Genomic DNA, 11,302 nt, shown 5'->3' with positions numbered 1-11,302 from the left:
TTTTGATCTTCAGGGATGGCGGGCAGATCCAACCTATACCCCATGGGTGTTTCGGAGCCGCTCCCAGCGGGATTCGTGATCTGGTTCGGGAGTCTCGAGTTCGGAGCGACCGGCAACAGTTACCTCATGCGGCTCCTCTCGCCCAGACGCAACCCCATCACCCCGACCTCGCCTGCCCAGCGCAACAGGCGCTCGGGTCAGCGTTCGCGACAAGCACGCGCGGAGCGGCGTCGTGCGGCACGCCACAGCTCCCCCACGTGGGTCGAGGCTGGCATGTCGCAACTCGGCATCATGGCCAACGGGGCCACCTTTTCATCATCACGTGCCTCGGCGCCATCTGCGCCGGCAACATCACCTGCTGCGGCACCAGTGTCTCTCAGGGGGGGCTCGACCTCGCCGTCGCCTTTCCCCTTTGGGATGCACAACACCGCCACTCGCACCTACGCTTCATCAACCAGCACTAAGTTCATCGAGTATGAGGATCACCTGCTGCGGCACCAGTGTCTCTCAGGGGGGGCTCGACCTCGCCGTCGCCTTTCCCCTTTGGGATGCACAACACCGCCGCTCGCACCTACGCTTCGTCAACCAGCACTAAGTTCATCGAGTATGAGGGGCTGCCGGGTCATCAACTTCTGTCGATCCGCAACCTCATCGCATCGTCTCATGACGAACCCTACCCCGAAACGGCGAGCTCGATCGCTGACAACGTCAACTTCTTCAAGAACAACTTCACGGCCGAGGAGGCTAAGGACTACTCCGGGGTTTGCGACCTCGACGTTCTTCGCTCGTTCCAGTTGGCGACGGCTTACTGCCTCACCTGCTCCGAAGACTCCAGTGAGGGGGATTTCGATCCTTCCCGGGAGTGCTTCATGGTCCAGCTCGCGGACGGGCAAGACGACAACGCCCCGAGCAACGACGGGGACGGCGGGGCGGACGCACAAGCAAACCAACCGGTGGTCCCACTTGCAGCCCCTTCCTCGTCAAGCTCGGCGGCGCGACAAGCTCAGCTGGCGCAGCGTCAACAAACCCAGGAGCTGCGCGCCGCACTCGAGCAGCAGTGTACCGCGTGGGGCGCACATGCCCAGGCGGCGGGACGCGTTGCCCGGGAGCGCATCCTGGCCGACGACAACGTCGACAAATCTCCGGAACTAAAGACGGCAGGCGAAAAACTCGTCGCTGCGGCCTATCTACTTCAAGCTATGCCCGAGCCATCGACGCCTTCGGGTCGCAACCCTCGCCGCGACGCACAGGAGCTCATCGAGCAAGCTGCCGTGCAGCATGCCGAGAGTTTTGCGTCCCGTAGGCGCTCGAGGGCCCCGGAGCAGCCTGGTGGGACTGCGGACCAGGACCGCGAGGTTTCTGTGCACACACCACCAGCAGGGAAGGGCAAGGCAGCCGTAGCGCTCGGCGCGAAGGCACCCTTGGGGCACGAGCGCATCGAGAGAGTTCCCGTAAGGGAGCGAATCCGTGACACTCACAGGCACGATGGCGATGGCGACGCCCGCAACGTCCTCGACGGCAGAAGGTACACCCCTCGACGGGGTGGACGCTTCGACCCCGAGCACGACAGGGGTGAGTCCCCGGAGCCTCCGGGCACCCGGGTGTTCAGCCGGGAGATCCGAACTGCATCTTTTCCCCCGCGCTTTCGACAACCCAACACCCTCGTCAAGTACTCGGGTGAGACTGATCCTGCAGTCTGGCTCAACGACTACCGCCTAGCGTGTTAGCTAGGCGGCGCGACGGAGGACGCGGTCATCATCCACAACCTTCCTCTTCATCTTGCTGACGCCACACGAACGTGGCTCGAGCACCTGCCTGCGGATCAGATCCACAACTGGGCCGACTTGGTCCATATCTTCGTGGGCAATTTCCAGGGCACATACGTGCGCCCTGGGAACTCTTGGGACCTCAAAGGGTGTCGCCAGAAGCCCCGCGAGTCGCTGCGTGACTACGTGCGATGCTTCTCCAAGCAGTGCACCGAGCTCCCCAGCGTCACCCACATCGAGGTCATCAACGCTTTCCTCGAGGGTACGACGTGCAGGAAAATGGTGCACGAGCTCGCGAGAAGCCGACCCGTCAACACCAATGATTTGTTCGACGCTGCCACCAACTATGCCGCTGGCGAGGAGGCTGTTGGTGCCATCTTCGACGACAAGTCGAGCAGGCGCAAGGACGATGCGCCCGCGGAGGGCAGCAACGTCAAGCCCAACGCCCCCGCCAAGAAGCAGAAGCGGGGGAGGAAGGGAAAAAAGCCGGTCCCACCAAACCAGCGCGGCTCGGGGCAGGCAGAGGACTCCGAGGAGGCCTTCGCTGCCACCCCGGACCGCAAAGGACCTCGAGGCCCCCCTCGAGGTGGTGGTGGCCAATTCGACGACATGCTTAAGAAGTCGTGCCCTTACCACAAGGGTCCGGTCAATCATACCCTCGAGCAGTGCGAAATGCTCAAGAAGTATTACAACCGCATCGCGCATCGCGACGAAGACAAGAAGAAGGACGCGGGCGACAAAGGTGGAGATGACGAGTTCCCCCCAGTGGAGAATGCCTTCTTCATCTTTGGAGGAGCAACGACGAACATGACTTCTCGGCAGCGCAAGCGCGAGCGCCGGGAAGTTTTCTCCGTCACCAAGGCCACACCATCCTACCTCGATTGGTCGAAGGATACTATTTCCTTTGGCCGCGAGGACCACCCCGACTACGTCCCACATCCGGGACGCTACCCGCTCATTGTCGACCCCATCGTCGGCAACACCCGCTTCTCCAAGGTGCTCATGGACGGAGGCAGGAGCCTCAACATCATGTACGCCCACACCTTGGAGCTCATGGGGATCGGACTGGACAAGCTTCGCCCCAGCAAGTCGCCATTCCATGGCGTTGCGCCGGGGAAGCGCATCCAACCCCTCGGCCAGATCGATTTGCCTGTATGCTTCGGCACAGCAGCTAACTTCCGCAAGGAAGTGCTCACTTTTGAGGTGGTGGGGTTTCGAGGATCCTATCATGCCATTCTTGGCCGTCCATGCTATGCCAAATTCATGGCCATCCCCAACTACACCTACCTCAAGCTGAAGATGCCGGGTCCAAAGGGCGTCATTACCATCGGCTCTTCGTTCGAGCATGCCTACGAGTGCGACGTCGAGTGCGTTTAGCGTGCGGAGGCTCAAGCGGAGGACGAGGCCCTCGCAACCACCCTCGACAAAATGGCAAGCGAGGCCTTGGACTCCACGCACCGACACGCCGGGAGTTTCGAACCTACCGAGAGTATCAAGAAGGTGCCCCTCGATCCGAGCCACTCCGACGACAAGGCGTTGCAGATCAGCGCCACCCTCGATGGCAAATAGGAAGTGGTGCTCGTAGATTTCCTCCGCGCCAACGCAGACATCTTTGCGTGGAGCCACTCGGATATGCCTGGCATACCGAGGGAGGTCGCCGAGCACTCCCTTGATGTCCGACCCAACTCCAAGCCGGTGAAGCAGCGCCTACGACGCTTCGACGAGCTCAAGCGCCGGGCGATCGGCGAGGAGTTGCAGAAACTTCTGGCGGCCGGATTCATCAAAGAGGTATTCCATCCCGAGTGGCTAGCTAATCCAGTATTAGTAAAGAAAAAGAGTGGAAACTGGAGTATGTGTTTAGATTACACTAGTTTAAATAAGACATGTCCGAAGGTTCCCTTTACTTTGCCACGAATTGACCAGATCGTAGATACTACTGTGGGATGTGAACTCCTATCCTTTCTTGATGCTTATTCCGGTTACCACCAAATTAAGATGAAAGAGTCCGACCAGCTCGCGACTTCTTTTATCACACCTTTCGGCATGTACTGCTACGTTACGATGCCCTTTGGCCTCAGAAACGCCGGAGCCACATACCAGCGGTGTATGCTCCACATTTTCGGAGACCATCTCGGGTGCAGCATAGAGGCATATGTCGATGACATCATTGTAAAATCCAGGAAGGCAGACGACCTGGTTGCTGATCTCAGGATCGCATTCGATTGCCTACGGGCCAAAGGGGTAAAACTTAACCCCGAGAAGTTCGTGTTCGGGGTGCCTCGAGGCATGCTCTTGGCCTTCATTGTCTCCCAGCGGGGCATCGAACCCAACCCTAACAAAGTCTCGGCCATCACTCGGATGGGACCGATCCGAGACCTAAAGGGGGTACAGAGGGTCATGGGATGCCTAGCGTCCCTTAGCCGGTTCGTCTCGCGTCTCGGCGAGAAAGGCTTACCCCCTGTATCGACTCTTGAGGAAAACCGAGCACTTCACGTGGACCCCCAAAGCTCAAGAAGCACTCGAAAGACTGAAGGCATCACTCACTCGCGCCCCTATTCTCACACCACCCACGGACGGCGAGCCCCTCTACCTGTACGTAGCTGCGACGACCCAAGTGGTCAGCGCGGTGATCGTAGTTGAAAGACAGGAGGTGGGCCATGCATTGCCCGTCCAGCGGCCGGTGTACTACATCAGCGAGGTGTTGTCTGAAACTAAGACACGCTATCCGCAGATTCAGAAGCTGCTCTACGCAGTGGTTCTGGCTCGGCGCAAGCTGCGCCACTACTTCGAGGCCCATCCCGTCACCGTGGTCGCGTCTTTTCCTTTGGGAGAGATAGCCCGCAACCGGGAAGCCGAGGGTAGAATCGCCAAATGGTCTGTGGAGATGATGGGAGAGACACTCACCTACGCCCCCCCCCCCCGCAAGGCGATCAAGTCCCAAATCTTGGTTGACTTCGTGGCTGAGTGGACAGACACTCAGCTACCCCCATCGCAAATCCAGGGCGAATGCTGGACTATGTACTTCGACGGGTCGGTAATGAAAACCGGCGCCGGTGCCGGCCTCCTTTTCATCTCACCCCTCGGAGAACATATGCGATACGTGATACGCCTACACTTCCCTGCGTCAAACAACATGGCGGAGTATGAGGCCCTCCTCAGTGGCCTCCGCATCGCCATCGAGCTCGGCGTCAAACGCTTCGACGTCCGCGGTGACTCTCAACTCGTCGTCGATCAAGTAATGAAGGAGTCTAGCTGTCATGACCCGAAGATGGAGGCGTACTGCAATGCAGTGCGCCGCCTCGAAGACAAGTTCGACGTCCTAGAGCTCAATCATGTCCCGCGCAAGTACAACGAGGACACCGACGAATTATCCAAGATCGCGTCGGGCGGACCACCGTCCCCCCGAACATCTTCGCTCGCGACATCACCAAGCCCTCCGCCGAATTCAAAGATCTGGCGGAGCCGGGCCCCTCATCCATCGGGTCCCCCAGAGGGAACCCCCCCGGCGGACGGGGTCGAGCCCATGAACATTGACTTCGAGACCACCTCCGTGAACGAGGCCGAAGCAATAGAAGTCGACGAGGCCCCCACTTCGCGGGACTGGCGCGTCCAGTACCTTGACTGGATGATTCGAGGGGTCCTACCCTCGAACCGCGCTCAGGCGCGTCGCCTCGCCAGGAGGGCCAAGTCCTTCATTCTAATCGACAACGTGCTATACAAGCGCAGCCCCTCGGGCGTCATGCAGCGATGCGTCCCCGTCCCCGAGGGCAAGGAGTTGATCCGCGACATCCACGCTGGCATCTGCGGCCATCACGCTGCGCCGCGCACCCTAGTGGGTAACGCGTTTCGGCAAGGTTTTTACTGGCCCACTGCGGTCGCCGACGCCACCGACGTTGTGCGGACCTGCGAGGCTTGCCAGTTCTATGCGCGAAAAACACACCTTCCGGCCCATGCTCTGCAGACCATCCCCATCACGTGGCCGTTTGCCGTGTGGGGACTAGACCTCGTCGGTCCGCTGAAGAAGGCGCCCGGGGGCTTCACCCACTTGCCGGTGGCAGTCGACAAATTCTCCAAGTGGATCGAGGCTCGACCCATCGGCAAGATCAAATCCGAGCAAGCAGTCCAATTCTTCACCGACATCGTCTTCAGGTTCGGGGTCCCGAACTCGATCATCACCGACAACGGCACCCAGTTCACAGGCAAGAAGTTCTTGGCGTTCTGCGATAGTTTCCACATACGTGTGGACTGGTCGGATGTGGCACACCCACAGATGAACGGGCAAGTGGAGCGTGCCAATGGCATGATCCTCCAAGGACTGAAGCCGAAGATCTTCAACAAGCTGGACAAGTTTGGCCGGAGATGGCTCACGGAGCTACCCTCGGTCATTTAGAGCCTGAGGACGACCCAAGCAGAGCCACGGGCTTTTCCCCGTTCTTCCTCGTCTATGGCACCGAGGCCATCTTCCCCACTGACTTGGAGTACAGGTCGCCAAGGCTCAAGGCATACAAAGAGCAACAAAACCAGCAAGCTCGCGAAGACTCGCTGGATCAAGTGGAAGAGGCTCGAGACGTGGCACTCCTACACTCTGCGCGCTACCAGCAATCCTTGCGAAGGTATCAAGCGCAGAGGGTCCGGCGCCGAGACCTCAACGAAGGAGACTTGGTGCTGAGGCTTCGACAGGACAACAGGGGCCGCCACAATCTCTCACCACCATGGGAAGGACCGTACATAATCGCCAAGGTGCTTAAACCCGGCACGTACAAGCTGGCAAACGAAAAAGGCGAAGTCCTCACCAACGCTTGGAACATACAACAGCTACGTCGCTTCTATCCTTAAAATTTCAAGCTATTTGAACATCGTTTGTACTCACGTTTTCAATTTCCCGAAATAGTAAAGTACGCTTTACTTGTTTCTTTTTGGGAACCATCCGGGCCCTCGAAGGCTAGGATGCGCGCTAACACTAAGGTACGCTCGGCTTTACCCTCGGCAAAGCCGAGCCTTCCTCAGGGGCTACTACGGGGGGAACCCCCGAACGTCCCCAAAAAGTCGCCAATGTTTTTCGAAATATTTTCGTTTCGACCCTAAGCTTCTCATATCTTTGGAAAAAATGGACGCGAGGCATAAGCAACTACGGTATGGGGCCGGCCGAGTCGTGGGGCCGCCTACGCCTCCGGGATACGGCACCCCCCTCACCACCCTACGCCTACGTTGCTTATGATCGCAAACTTCCTCGCAAACGTTTATCTAAGTCGCATACGAAGAACACGGAAATAAAGTAAAGAAACATAGGCTCGAACGCACAAGGCCTCGACGGGCCACACATTCAAATTACGAAAATAAGTCTCTTATATTCATAGGATGCGATTACAAAGCGCGACTATGATATATTCACTAATCTATTACATGGGCTTCGAGGCCCAGTCTTCCTACAGGTTACCATCCCCCCTTGCGAGCCCTCAGGGGCGTCGAATTAGGCGATGGGAGGGATGTCTGCTTCGAGCTTCTCGGCGAGGTAGGTGGCGAACTCCTCCGCGGCTGCGTCGGCTTCGTCCATAATGGCCGACGCGGCGTCCGCATCAGCATCATCGGGAACGACGTACCCCGACGACTCCCTCTGGAGATCCATGAGGTAATGCGTCGAGGCCACGGCGAGAGCCCGCAAGACACCGAGGCGGAAGGTGCTCTTGGCGTGTTTGGCAATCCGGCCGCCTAGCGCGTGTTGGCGACTGATCACCGAACTGCCCGAGACGGCACCCTCCCCATCGAGCTCTTGACACACGCTCACGGCGGTCTGCTCCAGCTCAGCAAACTCCATCTGTGCCGCCGTGAACTACGGTGTGGACCGCTTCCTTCGCTGCAGTCTCGTCCGCCACCTTCTGCCTCAGCTCTGAGCAAAGGAAATCAACGTCAGCTACGAAAAGAAACAAATCGGTGAAAACTCGAAGGTACTTACCCGTGATACTTTTCTGCGCCTCCTCCCTCTGGGTCCGGGCAGCCTCTTCGAGCGAGGACAAGGAGGCTTCCTTCTCCCTAAGGGCGGCCCCCACATTCTGGAGGGCCACCTCCTTCCCCTCGAGGGCCTCGCCCTTTTCCCGGAGGGTCCCGGTGAGCGCAACCACGGCCACCTCCTTGTGGAGGAGCTCGGCCTTCTGCTGCTCGAGCGTTGTGCCGAGGCGCTGCAGCTCGACGCTCTGCGCCTCAGCCTCCCGAGCCTTCTCCTCGAGCGCCGTCCGGAGGCGTTGCAGCTCGGCAGCTTGCGCCTCGGTCTCCCGGGCCTTCTGCTCCGCTGTCGCCCTCTGGACGTCCCGCTCATCGGCAACCCGCACCAGTTCCTCCTCCAGCGCCTGCTGACGCGCTCCCAGATCCACCATTTTCGTATTGGCATCAATGTTCTTGAGCACCAGCTCGGCGTTGCGCTGCCCGAGCTGGCTCATCTGGGAGTATAGCCGGGTCATCTCGGTGCTCTTTTCGCGCGAGATGTCCCTCAGCTGCTGCAAAAGGAAGGACGTGGGTAAAGACACGTTAAAGTTAAACCGAATCCGAGCAATTTTCGGGGGAAAATATTTACCTGGCTGACCTGGTAATCCGCATCCTGGTGGAGCTGGAAGGCGCGGTCGAGGGCTTGCAAGATCTCGCGACCGACGCGCATCTGCACATTCCAGGCTTCCTCCTCCTCTTGCTCATTGTGGAGGAACTCCGAGGGGACCCCGGACGGGACAATCGCCCCGAGATGGCCCCCCTGGGAAGTCCCCGCCTCGAGCGTGCCCGCGCTGGCCGACGCGAACTCGGCGAATTGCGCTGCAGCGCTTGCCGCAACAGTAGGGTCGATGTCCATCGAGTCCCCGTACTCCTCGCTGCTGTCCGGCAGCTCCACCGCCGCCGCCACGCTCCCTTGCGCTGTTGGCACGGGCACCACCACGACAATACCCTCGTACCGGGCCTCGTTGGCCTCCGAGACAGGGGCTCCCTCCACCACTGGCGCCCCTTGCGCCGTCTCTTCCTCTGCGACGCCCTCGCCCTCGGCCCTCGGGGGCTCGGGGACGAGGGTGTCCTTCTCTTCTTGACCGGCAGGGCGCTCCTGCGCGCCCCCGCCAGTTTCTCCTTCCATATCCAGTCGGGCGACGCTGGCCGTGTCGCCCCGACCGGCCTCAACTTCAGTGATTGCTAGGGTGGCGCCGTCCACGCCACCCTGGCCGGCCTCCTCGGCGTTGGCAGCCTGAGCGGCCGCTTCGGCACCGCTCTGGCCGGCGTCACCCTCCTCTTGTGCTCGGGCTTGCTGGGCCGCCTGGGCCCCTCGGGCCATGGCCACCCGCAGCTTCGCCGCCTCCGCCACGAGGTCCACGGCAGGCAGGGGCTGCGGCGCCGTGTGCGGCGTGCTGCGTGCACCGGTCTTAAGGGCCTTGGCCGGGGAAAGCTACACCGCATCCTTGGGGACGGCCCCGGGGCTGGAAATCAAGGAACACAAGTTGAGGATAACGGGATCGAGAAATCCACCAAACATGCAACAAAAACGAAACCGAAGTTTGCTTACCCGGATCGAGCGCTCATGCTTTGCTTCCTCGTGGCGCTTCTTCGGGCCCGCGGCACCGTGCTGCCCCTCGAACACTGCCCCGAGGGCACCCCCCTCGTGTCGGCCTGGTGACTCGAGGCTGCCAGCACGGACGGCTCCGCGCCCACCGCGGCCTCGCCGCCACGGATCAGCACCTGAGACGCGGGCGTCTCCTCACCGGCTGCCGGAGGCGACGACTCCCGCTCCGCACCTTCGAGGGATGGGTGCACCGAGGACTCTGCCATGGACCTTGTCTCCTCGGCCGCCACCAGCTCCCCCTCGTCATCGTCCCACAGGTAGAACGGTGGGGGACTCGCAAACTCCGCCGCCTCATCGCCCCTCAGAGCGTGGTCCTCGGCGCCCGAGGCCTCCTCCTCGTCCTCCTTCGAGGACTCAGGCGTGGCGGGCCGCGTCTTCCCCTCCTCGCGAGCGAGCTTGCACGCTTTGTCATGCTTCGCCTTCCTTTTCCTCATCCTCTCAACCTTTGCCTCCGCCGCGTCCTTCCGCCTTTTCATCTTCTCCGCGTGGAGGCGATTGATCAGGCGTTGTTCCGGGACCGGGGGCTTCGAGATGCCGCTCCTCAACCCCTACAAAGCAGGCCCGAGATGGAGTTAGGAAATGAGAGCTACACAACACACGCCGGATTCGAAGTCAAAACTTACCAGAGAAATGTACCCCGGCTCGGGGCACATCTTGATCCTCCAGAGATCCTCGGGATTCTGAGGGAACTCCGCCACCGCGTACTTCGCCCTCCGGGCGGCGGTGGTGTGGGAAAGCAGCTTGTTTGACGTCCTCGAGCCCTCCACCTGGCTCCCGGGGGTGAGCTGGAAAATCAGCATGGCCCTCTCCACGAGAGGGATCACCCTCTGCCGGTGGAAGTTCGCGATGACGGCCGCCGCCGTCAGCCCCTTCTTCACCAGACGTGGCAGCGCGTCGGAGAGGCCCTCGAGCTTGGCTTGCTGCGATGGGGGCGACACCCCCCCAGTCCCACTTCGGCGGTCGCTCCCGGAGAACTTTGTGAGTAAACGCCGGGAGTGCGCCCCTGTAGTTCCGAAGGTAGAACCACCCTCGACTCCACCCGGCGTTGTTCGTTGTCATCTTGCTCGAGATGTAAAGATTCCTCCGGGTCGGGCGGACGTGGAGCATCAGGCCACTGGCGCGCGCGAACCGCCTCAGTTGGCCCCGCGCGTTCTCGACGAAGAGTTCGCCGCAGAATAGATGGATCCAAAGGTCCCAGTGGGCTTCGATGCCGAGGTACCGCTCGCAGACGGCGACGAAGACCGCCGCCTGCGAGATGGAGTTGGGGTTGAAGTTGTGCAGCTCCACTCCGTAGTACTCGCACAAAGCCCTCATAAATTTGCTGACGGGGACGCCGAAGCCTCGCTCGTGGAGGCGCACAAAGCTCACGATGTAGCCTTGCGGGGGCTTCGTCTCGGTCTCGTCCGGGTGTGGGGACATCCACGCCGGCGCCCCCAAGTCAGAGTTCTGCGGCAGCAGCCGGTCGGCGACCAGCTGCTCCAGAACCGCCACAGTGGCGGAGGACTTCCCCCACGGCAAGGGCTCCTGGATGTCCGACATGTCTTCCATTTGAGGGGGAATGTGGCAGCGAAGGCTCTGGGATGGCTAAGGTGCTCTTTCTCCCTTTTTTCTCTCTCTCTCCGTCCTCTTCCTCCTTCCGCTCTTGGCTGCGGGCTAAGGATGCAGGGGAGGCGGAGAAGGCGAAGCAGGATGAAGGTAAATGGCCAGGTGAGCCCAAACACCCCCTTTCTTCTCATTTTTATTCACCATGATGGGCGCAGCCGCGGCCACGGCCCAAATCTACCGCATTGAATGCGGTAGATTTTGCTATCGCTGACGGCTGGGCCCCACGATCGCGGAGTCTCCCACGCGCACACGTAGCAATAACTGCGGCACGGTATCCGGCGGGCACGGCGCGACTGTTGCGCTATCCCATCAGTCAGCCGCCGCCCACGCCGCTTCATCTGCC

This window comes from Panicum virgatum, chromosome 3N (genome assembly GCF_016808335.1).
Source record: "Panicum virgatum strain AP13 chromosome 3N, P.virgatum_v5, whole genome shotgun sequence".
NCBI classification, from domain to species: Eukaryota; Viridiplantae; Streptophyta; class Magnoliopsida; order Poales; family Poaceae; genus Panicum; species Panicum virgatum.
Note: the sequence above shows the minus strand (reverse complement) of the source record.